This window comes from Dendropsophus ebraccatus, chromosome 7, assembly GCF_027789765.1.
Source record: "Dendropsophus ebraccatus isolate aDenEbr1 chromosome 7, aDenEbr1.pat, whole genome shotgun sequence".
Lineage (NCBI taxonomy): Eukaryota > Metazoa > Chordata > Amphibia > Anura > Hylidae > Dendropsophus > Dendropsophus ebraccatus.
In genome coordinates, this window is record NC_091460.1 from 41719678 (window position 1) to 41733073 (window position 13396).

A 13396-nucleotide genomic window follows, 5' to 3' on the forward strand; every position below is an offset into this window, starting at 1 on the left:
GCCTCCCTCTTGGCCAGCTAAGGGGCACCCCGGCAGGCAGAGAGATGCACTGCACATCTAACTACAAATAGAAGTTAGATGTGCTGTGTTTCTGCCGGAGTGTGAGTGTGAGTGCAAGCACATTAAAGCAGTGTGTATAGCTGAGTGTAAGTGCAGACACATTATAGCAGGAATGGAGAGGATGGGAAACAAGGGCTGACAGAGACTGCAGGGGGCATGAAGGAATGAGCAGGGCAGATGTGGGCACATAATGCAGCGCTCTCTGTCCAGGGAGAGAGGGGTTACAGCTATGAAGAGATTACCTCCACATTCCGTCTCATGATGCAAGCCCCAGCCTGAAGTGGATCTGCCATGATTTGGAAGGTGAGGGAGACTTCCTGGGTCAGAGTACAGTGCGTAGACCCCGCTATGCAGATTATGCCCCTCCTCCACTCACACTCCCACCCAGTACAGGGAGCTCTTAAACCAAAGTGATGCTCTTAAACCAAGTGACAATTTTGAAAAACTGTGAGCTCTTCTTGCAAAACGCTCTCAATCCAAGTTACTCTTAAACCAAGGTACCACTGTGTGTGTGCGTATATATATATATATATATATATATATATACATAGCAAATCTTATACAATACAAGACCTGCTACTAAAACTTCATACTTCAAAAAAGTCCAAACTTCAAATTCTTATAAGATGTCACCTCCACGTCTAATAGTCTTTTATACACATCTAAATGAGCTATTATGGATCTGCCCAAGACAATTACGCCCTTTGAGGCATCCAAAACATGCAAATCTGAGAAGGTTTAGTTGGAAAATGACAATGTGTGTCTCATTAGTGAATATTTATTGGCGCTCCCTTGGTCTCAGTACGGGATTATCTATAAGTCACTAAAGGCTTGCTGTATTTTCCATTACTTCATTTACTGTTAATTATCACCTAAATGGGAAGAATATGGAAAGACGTCTCACAGTCTATCATATGCTCTGGAGTTTTATTATATTTTTTAATTTAAATTCTTTTTCATTACTCTTTATTAACAAGTCTACTATTTTAGTTATGTTCCAAGGGCAGAAGTCCCAAGTCACTTTTTGTCTCTTAAAAGAGACATTTGACTTTAATTTCTTAAAGTGAAACACAAACACACACACAAAAAAAATCACAATTCGTAAAATAGAGCTACTAGAGTGATAGCATTCCACGGTTGTTCAATTTTTACTCTTGTCCTTCAGATATAATGTTTCTAATATGCTCTGTATACTATATGTCCTTAAAGGGGTTGTCCAGGAAGGAGAAACCAGCTGAAGCCTTCTGCTCTCCGATGCTTACTTTCTGACATTCCTTATGTCCAAAGTATCGGGTCTAAGTCCCAATCATGAGGCCACAGTGTGCAGCTATTGGACATTGCGTGCAGGTATGGTTTCTCCCATATTCGATGAGCACTTCGTCTCAGAAGCGGGGTTGGGAATGGAATTCTTTCAGTGACAGTGAGCAAAAGGTTTTAGCTGTCTTCTGCAGGCTACAACATACAAACTTCCTGCAATGCAGCTGTTGGCTGAGGTTATACCACACAGCTTTCCTGCTCTACAGCTATTGGCTGAGGCTATACTGCACAGACTTTCTGCTCTGCAGCTATTGGCTGTAGCTACACTACACAGACTTCCTGTTCTGCAGCTATTGGCTGTAGCTACACTACACAGACTTCCTGCTCTGCAGCTATTGGCTGTAGCTACACTGTACAGACTTCCTGCTTTGCAGCTATTGGCTGAAGCTACACTACACAGACTTCCTGCTCTGGTGCTATTGGCTGAGGTTATACCACACAGCTTTCCTGCTCTACAGCTATTGGTTGAGGCTACAGTGCACAGACTTCCTGCTCTGTAGATATCGGTTAAGGCTACACTATACAGATTTCCTGCTCTACAGTTATTGGTTGAAGCTACACTGCACAGACTTCCTGCTCTACAGTTATTGGTTGAGGCTACACTATACAGACTTCCTGTTCTGCAGCTATTGGCTGGGGCTACACTGCACAGATTTCCTGCTCTGCAGCTATTGGCTGTAGCTACACTACACAGACTTCCTGCTCTGCAGCTATTGGCTGTAGCTACACTAGACAGACTTCCTGCTCTGCAGCTATTGGCTGAAGCTACACTACACAGGCGTCCTGCTCTGCAGCTATTGGCTGAAGCTAAACTGTACAGACTTCCTGATCTACAGATATTGGTTGAGGCTACACTACACAGATTTCCTGCTCTGCAGCAATTGGCTGTAGCTACACTGCACAGACTTCCTGCTCTATAGCTATTAGTTGAGGCTACACTGCACAGACTTTCTGCTCCTACAGTCACATACTAGTAAAACAAACAAAAAAAAATCTTATGCTTCTCCATGAAGTGTTTCCAACAAATGGATAGGATAACCTTTGCTGAGTTTTTCCTGCTCGGTGGAACATCCCCTTGAGTATTCAGAGTGACCTTTGTTCTCTGGCTTTGCAGCTGAGTTCCATTGAAGTGAATGGAGTTAACTTGTAATACCACACACAACCTGAGGATACAAGTGGTGCTGTTTTTGCAACAAAGTAGCCAAGCTTTTTCTAATCCTGGAAAATCCAGGGCTAATTTGCATTTTTATTATTAGGATATGTTTACACACAGTAAAATAATACTAAAATACGGCTGTAATTTTGAGTGACAAAAAAAATGTAAAAGGCTAAAAAAAAGGCCATTTTTTTCTGCAAAAGCAAGTCATAAATAATAAGCATTTTCAGGATCAGCGGACATGAACCCACTGTGCCGTGTGACTGTCTATCCCTAAAGGCGTAGTGTGAGCATATCCTCTGTTCTTCAGAAGATATTCCTGATGGTGCAGATAGGCTTTCCTGGAGGACACATCAGATCACTACCTAATAAGATAAATGAAACATGTGGCAGCTAGTCTGGGCACACCAGATGCAAGGGTGGTAACTACACGAGTAGCCAAAAAGACAGTACAGGCAAGTATATGGACACAGGACACACCAAAGGCAGGTGACAGATGCTAGAGATAAAGACACAGGTGCAGGTTACACAATGCAGATAACAGTGCAGGAACAGGTAGCGGGTACAAACATTGGTCGGGTCAGGTTCACACTAAGGATGGGAACACACAGGATTACAGGAACCAACAGGAAGTGCAGGGCCAGACAGCAGGAACACCAGGACATGGAAACACCACAGAGGGAACACAGGGACCAGGACAGAAAGTGCAGGAACAGTGTAGCAGGGTAATACAGGTACAAAGGTACAGGTACTCTTTTCAATAACAGCAATAACAAACCTTAGCCTTAGCAGGACCAAAGTACCTAGATGCTCAGCCAGGGCACATGTGCAGGAAGCCTCCTTATATACCTAACCCACAGGTAGGGATAATTAAGACACATTCCCACCCCTAGTGGACAGATGCATACTGCATGAAAGGAGGAAGAAAGAGGACACATCCTGCTCCATGTGGCTAGGCCCAAAGGCAAGTGTGATATTTCTAATATCTGATATCTTAAAACCAAGGTATGCACAGAATCAGGGTCTGAACTCCATGGCCTTGGTTTATACATCATAAATCGGCTGATAAGTCAACTTTAAACTTACTCCAACATAAATTGCACTGACTAAAAGTAATTATAAAAAAATATTATGGGACCTTCCTCCATATGTGGTTCTTTCAAAGAGGATTCACTGAAAACATCTACAAAGAATTTGAAAGGCGGTTTACAGGGTTTTGATTTAGAATTTTTTTTAAATTATTCAACTTAGTTACAGTTACATTCTGGGCTCTTTTTCAATTGTTCACTTTCTTTTCTTGACTTATCAAGGATCTTTTACATAAAGCAGTGTAAGCTGACATTATGGCATTTTCTATTAGAATGTAGCAATGAAATACATACAACCTCCAGCCTGCCATGCTGACATCTACTATAAGTTCCATTTTCACTCTTGTAATCACTTCATCAGGTTTTGACATTATAATAGGAGACTTGGAAGCTTACATGATCATGTAACAAAGATAGATGTCATTACCGTGACATTTTGAAAGGATATTAAACACACCTGTTTAAATTTCGCTAAATCAATGTCAGCAGAAAATACTGTATGTAGAAAATCAAGATTTTATTAAAGAGATAAGGATTGTTAAAATGAAAGAATTACAAAACTTGTATACTGGGCAAGATGAGGAGTAGGCAGTTGTCCAAGGCTCCACTGGGGGTGGGGAAGTTATTTTTAAAGGGAGAAAACGTCTCAGAATGCCCTTTTATTTCAGAAAGGGAAAAGACATATGCAAATACCTCAGGTGAGGTTGGCCTCTCTTTTAGGTTATATGAGATCAATGTCACATTTTTCCAATGGGTAGGTGGTCATGTAGCAGATCAAAGAAGTCCAGAATTGTAATATTGTGTAGCACTGTTGACCAGATTTATTACAATGTGTGTGTTAGTATGAACAGGTTAGACGCAATATTTTCTATGAAAAATGGATCTCTTGGACTATGACCGCTACAGATGCACTGGACTTTCTTAACAATGCTCGAGGAATTGCCAACATGGATATGTGATTTCTTGTTTTTCTTTTTATGTTTTTCTCGGGGATGTGACCCTTGTGTTCGGTCCATGCCTGCTGTTGTTTTCTATGCCTTTTCTTTAAAAAATGTAATAAAAATTATTTGGATTAAAAAAAAAAGAAGTCCAGAATTGTCTCATAAATCCATTGCCACAATCTCTTGTGGTTCAAAAGGTATCATAAGTTTAAAAGTTATCAAACGTTCAGAATGGTTGGCTCCAGCACCATCTGCTCTGTGTTCAGCACCGTGGACAGCACTTTGAACAGAAACAATCATCTGTTTTGTAAACAGATTTAGGGTATATTCACACGGGCGGGCTCGCAGTTCCCATAAACTACATACTTGCTGCGGTCTAAACGACCGCAGCGAGTATGTAATTATACCGCCCTTAACCCCTTCTGCCCCCGCCGGCTCCCCCGCTGTAGGCAGCATACTTTACCTGTCCTTGCTGCACGGGTCCGGCGTCCTGCTCTCCCGTCCGGCCAATTAGTGTGTTGCCCAGCCGCAGCCACTGATTGGCCGGGCGGGAGAGCAGGACGCCGGACCCGTGCAGCAAGGACAGGTAATGTATGCTGCTTACAGCGGGGGAGCCGGCGGGAGTAGAAGGGGTTAAGCGCGGTATAATTACATACTCACTGCGGTCGTTTAGACCGCAGCAAGTATGTAGTTTATGGGAACTGACAGGACCTGCCGGGCTCGCAGCGAGAATCTCGCTGCGAGCCCGCCCGTGTGAATATACCCTTAAGTGGTTATCCAGTGCTACAAAAACATGGCCACTTTCTTTCAGAGACAACACGACTCTTGTCTCCAGTTCAGGTGCCGTTTGCAATTAAAGGAGAAGTCCGGCGAAAATTATTTTTTTATATGTTATTACTTATGGAAAGTTATACAATTTTCTAATGTACATTAATTATGGGAAATGCTCATATACTGCTATTTCCCTTAATTTAGTGTATCAGGAAGTGTTAGAATTATCTCTGAAGCAGTGACGTCACGACCAACGGTGTAATTCCTATGGAGTGTCCAGCAGGGGGCGCTCTATATATAGAAGTCAATGAGTACCATTGACTTCTATATATAGTGCGCCCCTGCTGGACACTCCATAGGAATTACAGTGTATGTAATGTAATGTAATGCACTGTACTGTTGTGACTTTATGAATACATTTATGGAATACTTTGGGGAGCAAGTGTCCTTGCTCCCCAAAGTATCCCATAAATGTATTCAATGAATACATTTGCAGGGCACCGAGCAGGGAGGGAGAGAGGTGCCATCTACCTCCCCCCTCCTTGCTCGGTGCTGGGAACATATACAAAGTACTACTCCCCCATTATCTGCAGATAATGGGGGAGTAGTACCTTTTGCTATCCCTATCACCGCCGCCGCCGCTCACACGGGGGCTGCTATTCATCCAGCCGCTGATTCCCTGCCGCCCGCGCCGCTCCTAACTACCCGCCCGCTCGCTCGCCCGCCCCGTTCCTGGCCGCCGCTCTCTGCTCATGCCGGCCGCGTCAGCCCGCCCCCACCCCGGCCGGGGACACCAGGAAGCGCCGTGCTCCCGGCCGGGGTGGGGGTGGGCTGACGCGGCCGGCATGAGCAGAGAGCGGCGGCCAGGAACGGGGCGGGCGAGCGAGCGGGCGGGTAGTTAGGAGCGGCGCGGGCGGCGGGGAATCAGCGGCGCGATGAATAGCAGCCCCTGTGTGAGCGGCGGCGGCGCGGGCGGTGATAGGGATAGCACAGGTACTACTCCCCCATTATCTGCAGATAATGGGGGAGTAGTACTTTGTATATGTTCCCAGCACCGAGCAAGGGAGGGGGGAGGTAGATGGCACATCTTTCCCTCCCTGCTCGGTGCCCTGCAAATGTATTCATTGAATACATTTATGGAATACTTTGGGGAGCAAGGACACTTGCTCCCCAAAGTATTCCATAAATGTATTCATAAAGTCACAACAGTACAGTGCATTACATTACATTACATACACTGTAATTCCTATGGAGTGTCCAGCAGGGGCGCACTATATATAGAAGTCAATGGTACTCATTGACTTCTATATATAGAGCGCCCCCTGCTGGACACTCCATAGGAATTACACCGTTGGTCGTGACGTCACTGCTTCAGAGATAATTCTAACACTTCCTGATACACTAAATTAAGGGAAATAGCAGTATATGAGCATTTCCCATAATTAATGTACATTAGAAAATTGTATAACTTTCCATAAGTAATAACATATAAAAAAATAATTTTCGCCGGACTTCTCCTTTAAGCTCCATTCACTTCAATAAAAAATGAGCAGCAAAACCCCGCTTAAGCTAGAAACAAGAGAGGGGCTGTATCTGGAAGAAAGTGGCCATGTTTTTGTAGCGCTGGATAACCCCTTTAAGTCCACCTTGTCTGTACAAAAATGACTCACTTGGGGATCAGATTACAGTCTATAGAGAGGGGAGGAGGGGAATGGTTGGTTAAAGACAGAAACAAACAGAAACTGCACAGAAAGTACACCAGCTTACTGTATAAGATCTCACCCTAGGGTTTCATTCACAGCTAAGACTGCTCACTACTGTTCTATAATGTCTTTCATGCTGCTGCTTCTGAATGAGTGCTACAGAGATACAGGGGAGCAGGATCTCCTCTTCTGTATGTGCACAGTTTATGAGAGACATCATTGAAGCCATTCTCTATTCAAATGTGCACCTTATGCACAGTTTGTTACAGAACCATTACTTACATACAAACCTCTGATGTAAACTATTCCAAATTTGTTACCTAATATATGCATTGGTTTCATAACACAGGTAATTTTTGGTGATAGCAAAGACTTTTCCTTCCCTTCAGCCATATTCTCAAATGATTTTGTATTCAGATAGATAATGCAGTGAGTTCATGTAATTGAAATTTCTCATTAAACCTCTCTCCAAGAAAAATCATTCTAAGTAACTTCTATATTACTGGAATTAATTTTACATCAACCCAGGTTGGCAATTTTACAAATTACAACCCTTGCAAAAGCTCGGCTCTGTAATGTACTGTATATTGAGCATATTATTTTTAGTTGACAGCAGAAAACCAATACAGGTCTCACCCCATGAGTTCTATTCCTCTTTTTTATCCCTTAAGTACTTTAGAGATCCTCTTTGTATATAGGTTTGGCTCTTTTTTTAATGGATGTAGTGTACACCTCCATGTTTGAGCTTATCAAGAAGGTAGAAAAATTATAATGTTTTTATTTATTTATTTTTGCATGATTGTTGTTATTATGAATTTTACCTAATCACAGTCAATGGCTACACTTTGTCCCCTGTTCTCCAAGTCCGCTGCCTTGGGGTCACCTTTGAATCTACCCTGCCTTTTAAATCGCACATTCAGACCCTGACACATCTTTCTCTCATCCACCATAATGACCTTCAAAATTAATCCCTTAAAACCCATCTCTTAAACTAGACAACTAGGCTATAACCTATAATAATTCTGCTCCACCCTTTGACTGGCTGCACTTTACCTCCTATCTCTCTGACCTTACCCTATAGATTGTAAGCCCTCATGGGCAGGGTCCTCCCTCCCCATGTACCAGTCTGCCATTTATCTTGATCTTGTAATGTTCTGTTTGTCACCCCCTATCGCTTGTATAGCGCTCTGGAATTGAGGGTGCTTTAAAAATAAATAATAATACTTTGGCTGCTATTGTGTTATTTTGCAACACATCTTACTAAAGGGGTTATCTGGTATAGGACAACTGCATTCAAATCACCCCAAGGTCTATGCTTTTCCATGCTTTACCACTGACATGGAAAATAGAAGAATTACAAAATGTGTAATGTCTACAGTTCTCTGACTCCTCCCTCTCTTCACAGACAATACATCATCCTCAGATGTCACAGGAGGCTTGGCTGGATCTTGTCTTTGAGCTCTAGTCTTGCCCCCTGAGAGATGTCACCATCTCTAACTACACCTTTTAGCCAAAATCCCAGTGTCATCTTCACAGATACATATATATCTTTATTGTGACATTTTAGGAAGAGTGAGGTGTGATAACAGCATGCTGCCATGTGCTAAATGAGGCAGCAGGTGCTGCATCCTCACTTATTGTGCAATACTCTTCAGTGAAATGCAATGTTCTGCAACAGCTTTGGTTGGGGAACTGGCAGAAGTGCTGGGGGAGGGGAGTAGGCAGGATGAGAGGACTGTGATTAACAGCTGAGGAAAAGAAATGCATTCTGGGAATTGTAATATTGACCAAACGCTAAACCAGGAAATATACAGCTAAGACCCCCAAAACAAATACATTGATGATGGTTTTAGAACTGGGAAACCGTAAGAAAAACCATATGCTTCTGCAGCATATTTATCGGTTTTACCTGATATTGGAGTATACCATTAGTATAAAGGAGGTTACAGCCTATAGTTGCCTTTTGTTTTATTAGAAGACAGGTAGCAAGAAGTGGTAGGAGGGGGATGCAGCTGCAGTTTTTCTCTCTACATCTGAACCTGAACGTAATTGGTAGATAGAGAACAGAAGTGGGGAGACATCTGAGTAAATCTCTAGAATAGTGTCATGAGGAGTCCATCCTTATCCAACAGGATTGTTAAGACCATATCAAGTTTACTGTATTTGACACCCAATATGATGCAATTCTCAACATATTTATGTTATACATTGTATTGTATACTGAACACCATACTTAACAGCTTCTCACTTGTACTGTATATGCACTCTCAAACTTTTTATCAAATTTTCCAAAATTTGGATATTTGAGCTCCACTCCTGGAACACCAGTTTGGACAGGGTTTACATAAACTCTAGCCCATTTGTGGTTCCGTTCCCAGGACTGTCCTGCCAAAATGTAGCCTATTGGCAAGTACAATACACATTCCAAGCCCAATGTACCTAACCCTTATAGAACGTCTAACGCCCAATAAAATAGAATTTAAAAAATGAATAGATATAATTAAATTATTTTTTGTGCACTAAAACATTATGAAAAGCCGGTTGAGACAATTTAATTCCACAATCAGCTGGAGTCAGCCAGCAAGACAAAAGTGAAGTGCAGAAGATTAACAATTACACAAAATACCTACTAATGACTTTCTGGGATCTTCTTCCCGGTAAAACCTGTGGTTTGCTGTCAGGGGTTACAGCTGGCTCGCAATCACGAAGAGCTGAGAGTCAGCCAACACAAGTCCCCTGCCAAAATGTCTGCTCATTTCATATGTCTCAGATGTTATGTAGTATATTAAATATTCATGGCCATAATGTTCCCCTTATCTTAGTAAACATGACATTTCATTGGCAGCACGTCTAACATTGTGAATTGGCTTGCATTAGACGTATTGGCAGATCTCCGTAGGTGAGCATGATTAAAATCTTATCCTATACAAATAGAATATACGGAAGTCTACAGATCATTCATGTGCCTCATCTAACTACTGCGGAGAAACAAAGGTTTTGCCAAGAAATATGGAAGGAGATTTATCATTTCTTACTATGAAAACCAATCAAACAAAGGTCTGCTATCATCTCACATGGAGAAGCTATGAAAGGATGCAGAATGTGAAGGATAAAAGTCAAATAAGCTGAAAAAGGCTCCAAATCCTTGCGTCAGTAACAAGGGCTTTCACGTAGGGTGTCCTAATACCAAGAACAGCATGAGACGTATGACATAGGATGCCATATCCTTATACTAAGTGAACCATAGCGGCCCATAATCTTAATATAATTGTTTATGCCTCTCATCTTTGCCATGTTTCGTATCATACTTTTGTTTCTATTTTGCACAACTACATTCTAGAAGATTGGTTACACGCTGTTATATTGGCATCCCTAATCCAGCTATTAAGCAGCAGCACAGCATGTTAGTGCTCAAACATATCCTTTTTAACATAATGCTTAAAATATATACCAAAAATATTCTCATTGTTCCAATGGATCCAAAATACCGAAAGCTACTTTACAAATGGTCTTGATTAGAAATCCCTTACTGTTCTGTGTATACAGCTCCTACCATATGTATTCCTATATGTTACCACAGTAAGAGATTATATTGTATAGTCTGATAATGCAGCTAAATCTTAGTTTCCTGCTAATATACACTCAGGGGGTTAACAAGAATTAGGAAACAGATAGAAGAGAATATGGCTACAGGCTCAGACTACACTGTGCTGTTTGTAGTCTGTCACCATGGAAACAAAATATGTTATCAAATTTCCACATGTAGGCATGCACAATAAGTGTATGTTGCAAGAGTATAGATATAGAGATATGGTCAACAATAATACAATAATAATAATTTAAATTAACCCAGTTTTATAAAAAATTTGATTTGTCCTGCAAAAAACTTTACTCTTTTAAAGAAAAAATGAGTACGTTATGGCTTTCAGAAGAAGGCAAAGTGAAAAAGAAAAAAATCCTGTGGTCCTAAAGATTAAAATAAGCCTATTAAAATATTGCTCATTTTATCATTCTTTATAATGGAGGCACTGAAGAAAAAAATTTTTTAAATTAATTGATGCCAGAAAGTTATAAAGATTACATAGTAACATAGTAACATAGTAAACAGGGTTGAAAGAAGACAAGAGTCCATCAGGTTCAACCTAGGAAAATCCTACTGTGTTGATCCAGGAAGGCGAAAAACCCCTATGGGGCAGAAGACAAACGCCCCACCACAGGGAGAAACTCCCCCCCTCCCCCGACTGCAATGGCAACCAGAACAATCCCCGGATCACGTACCACCAGAAATCTAATGCCCATAACTTGTAATATTATATTTTTCAAGAAAATCATCCAGGCCTCCCTTGAACTTATTTAATGAATCAGCCATGACAACATCATGTGGCAGAGAGTTCCACAGTCTTACCGCTCGTACAGTAAAGAACCCGCGTCGATGCTGATGATGAAATCTTCTTTCCTCTAGACGTAGAGGATGCCCCCTTGTCATTGTTACAGACCTAGGAGTAAAAAGACCACTACAAAGATCTCTGTACTGTCCATTCATATATTTGTACATTGTGATCAGATCGCCCCTAAGACGTCTTTTTTCTAGCGTAAATAACCCCAAGCGTGATAACCTGTCCTGGTACTGTAACCCACCCATTCCCTTAATGACCTTTGTTGCCCTCCTCTGCACCCGCTCTAGTTCAGCTGTGTCCTTCTTATATACCGGTGCCCAAAACTGTACACAGCATTCCATGTGTGGTCTGACCAGTGATTTATAAAGAGGCAAAACTATGTTCTCATCTTTAGCATCTATACCTCTTTTGATGCACCCCATTATTTTATTAGCCTTGGCAGCTGCTGCCTGGCACTGATCACTAAAGTTGAGTTTACTGTCCACCAATACCCCCAGGTCCTTTTCGGAAGTAGTTTTACCCAGTGTTTTATTATTTAGCACATAACTGTACTTATTATTTCTATGGCCCAAATGCATAACCTTACATTTATCCACATTAAACTTCATTTGCCATTTCTCCGCCCAAGCCTCTAGCTTCTCCAAAACCCTCTGTAATATGATATTATCCTCCTCTGTACTGATTACTTTACCCAGTTTAGTATCATCTGCAAAAATGGAGATTCTACTCTGTAGCCCCTCTACAAGATCATTAATAAAAATATTAAAAAGAAGTGGACCCAACACTGACCCCTGTGGTACCCCACTAGTAACTAAAACCCAATCTGAATATGTTCCATCAATGACCACCCTCTGTTTTCTATCACACAACCAGTTACTTACCCATTTGCATACGTTTTCCCCGAGTCCCAGTATCCTCATTTTGTAGACCAACCTTTCATGCGGCACAGTATCAAATGCCTTTGAAAAGTCCAGATACACAACATCCACAGCCTCCCCCAGGTCCAGTCTATAACTTACCTCTTCATAGAAGCCGATCAGATTAGTCTGACAGGACCGATCCCTCATAAATCCATGCTGGTGCTGCGTCATAAGATTATTTTCATTAAGATACTCCAGTATAGCATCTCTTACAATCCCCTCAAATACTTTACCTACTATAGATGTTAGACTTACAGGCCTGTAGTTTCCAGGATCACTCCTTGACCCCTTCTTGAATATTGGTACCACATTAGCTATGCGCCAGTCCTGTGGAAGAATCCCTGTCGTAATAGAATCTTTAAATAATAGGAATAACGGTCTGTCCAACACAGTATTTAATTCTTGCAAAACCCTAGGATGGATACCTTCTGGGCCCGGTGACTTATGGATTTTAATGTTTTTAAGGCGTTTCCCCACTTCTTGTTGTGTTAGGCAGGTGAGATTTATGGGAGGATTAACATTATCCCTAGTCATGTCGTCTGTTATGGGATTCTCCTCTGTGAATACAGTAGAGAAGAATGTATTTAGTAGATTGGCCTTTTCCTCTTCCCCCTCCACCATTACACCCAGATTATTTTTGAGGGGACCAACATTTTCGGTTTTAAGTCTTTTGTTATTTATATAGGTGAAGAACATTTTGGGATTTGTTTTACTTTCTGTGGCTATCCTTCTTTCTGTTGCTATTTTTGCTTCTTTTATTTGCGTTTTACACATTCTATTCTTCTGTCTATAGTTGCTCAATGCTTCCCCACTACCTTCTTGTTTTAGTAGTCTGAATGCTTGTTTCTTATCATTTATTGCACCCCTTACAGCTGTAGTTAACCACATTGGATTTCTCTTATTTCTACTACGATTAGTAAATTACTTCTATTTAAAAAAATAAATAAAAAAAATTAAGTGGTCCAGTACTTATCAGCTGCCGTATGTACTGCAGATACTAGTGTATTCTTTCCAGTCTAACACAGTGCTCTCTGCTGCCACTT

The 13396-nt window shown here is 41.5% G+C and overlaps 1 protein-coding gene across 1 annotated transcript in view; it reads right to left on the bottom strand.

Moving 5' to 3' along the window:
* Positions 1 to 13396, bottom strand: part of STK32B (serine/threonine kinase 32B) — a 207402-nt gene that overhangs the window by 26825 nt on the left and 167181 nt on the right. The window lies entirely within an intron of this gene.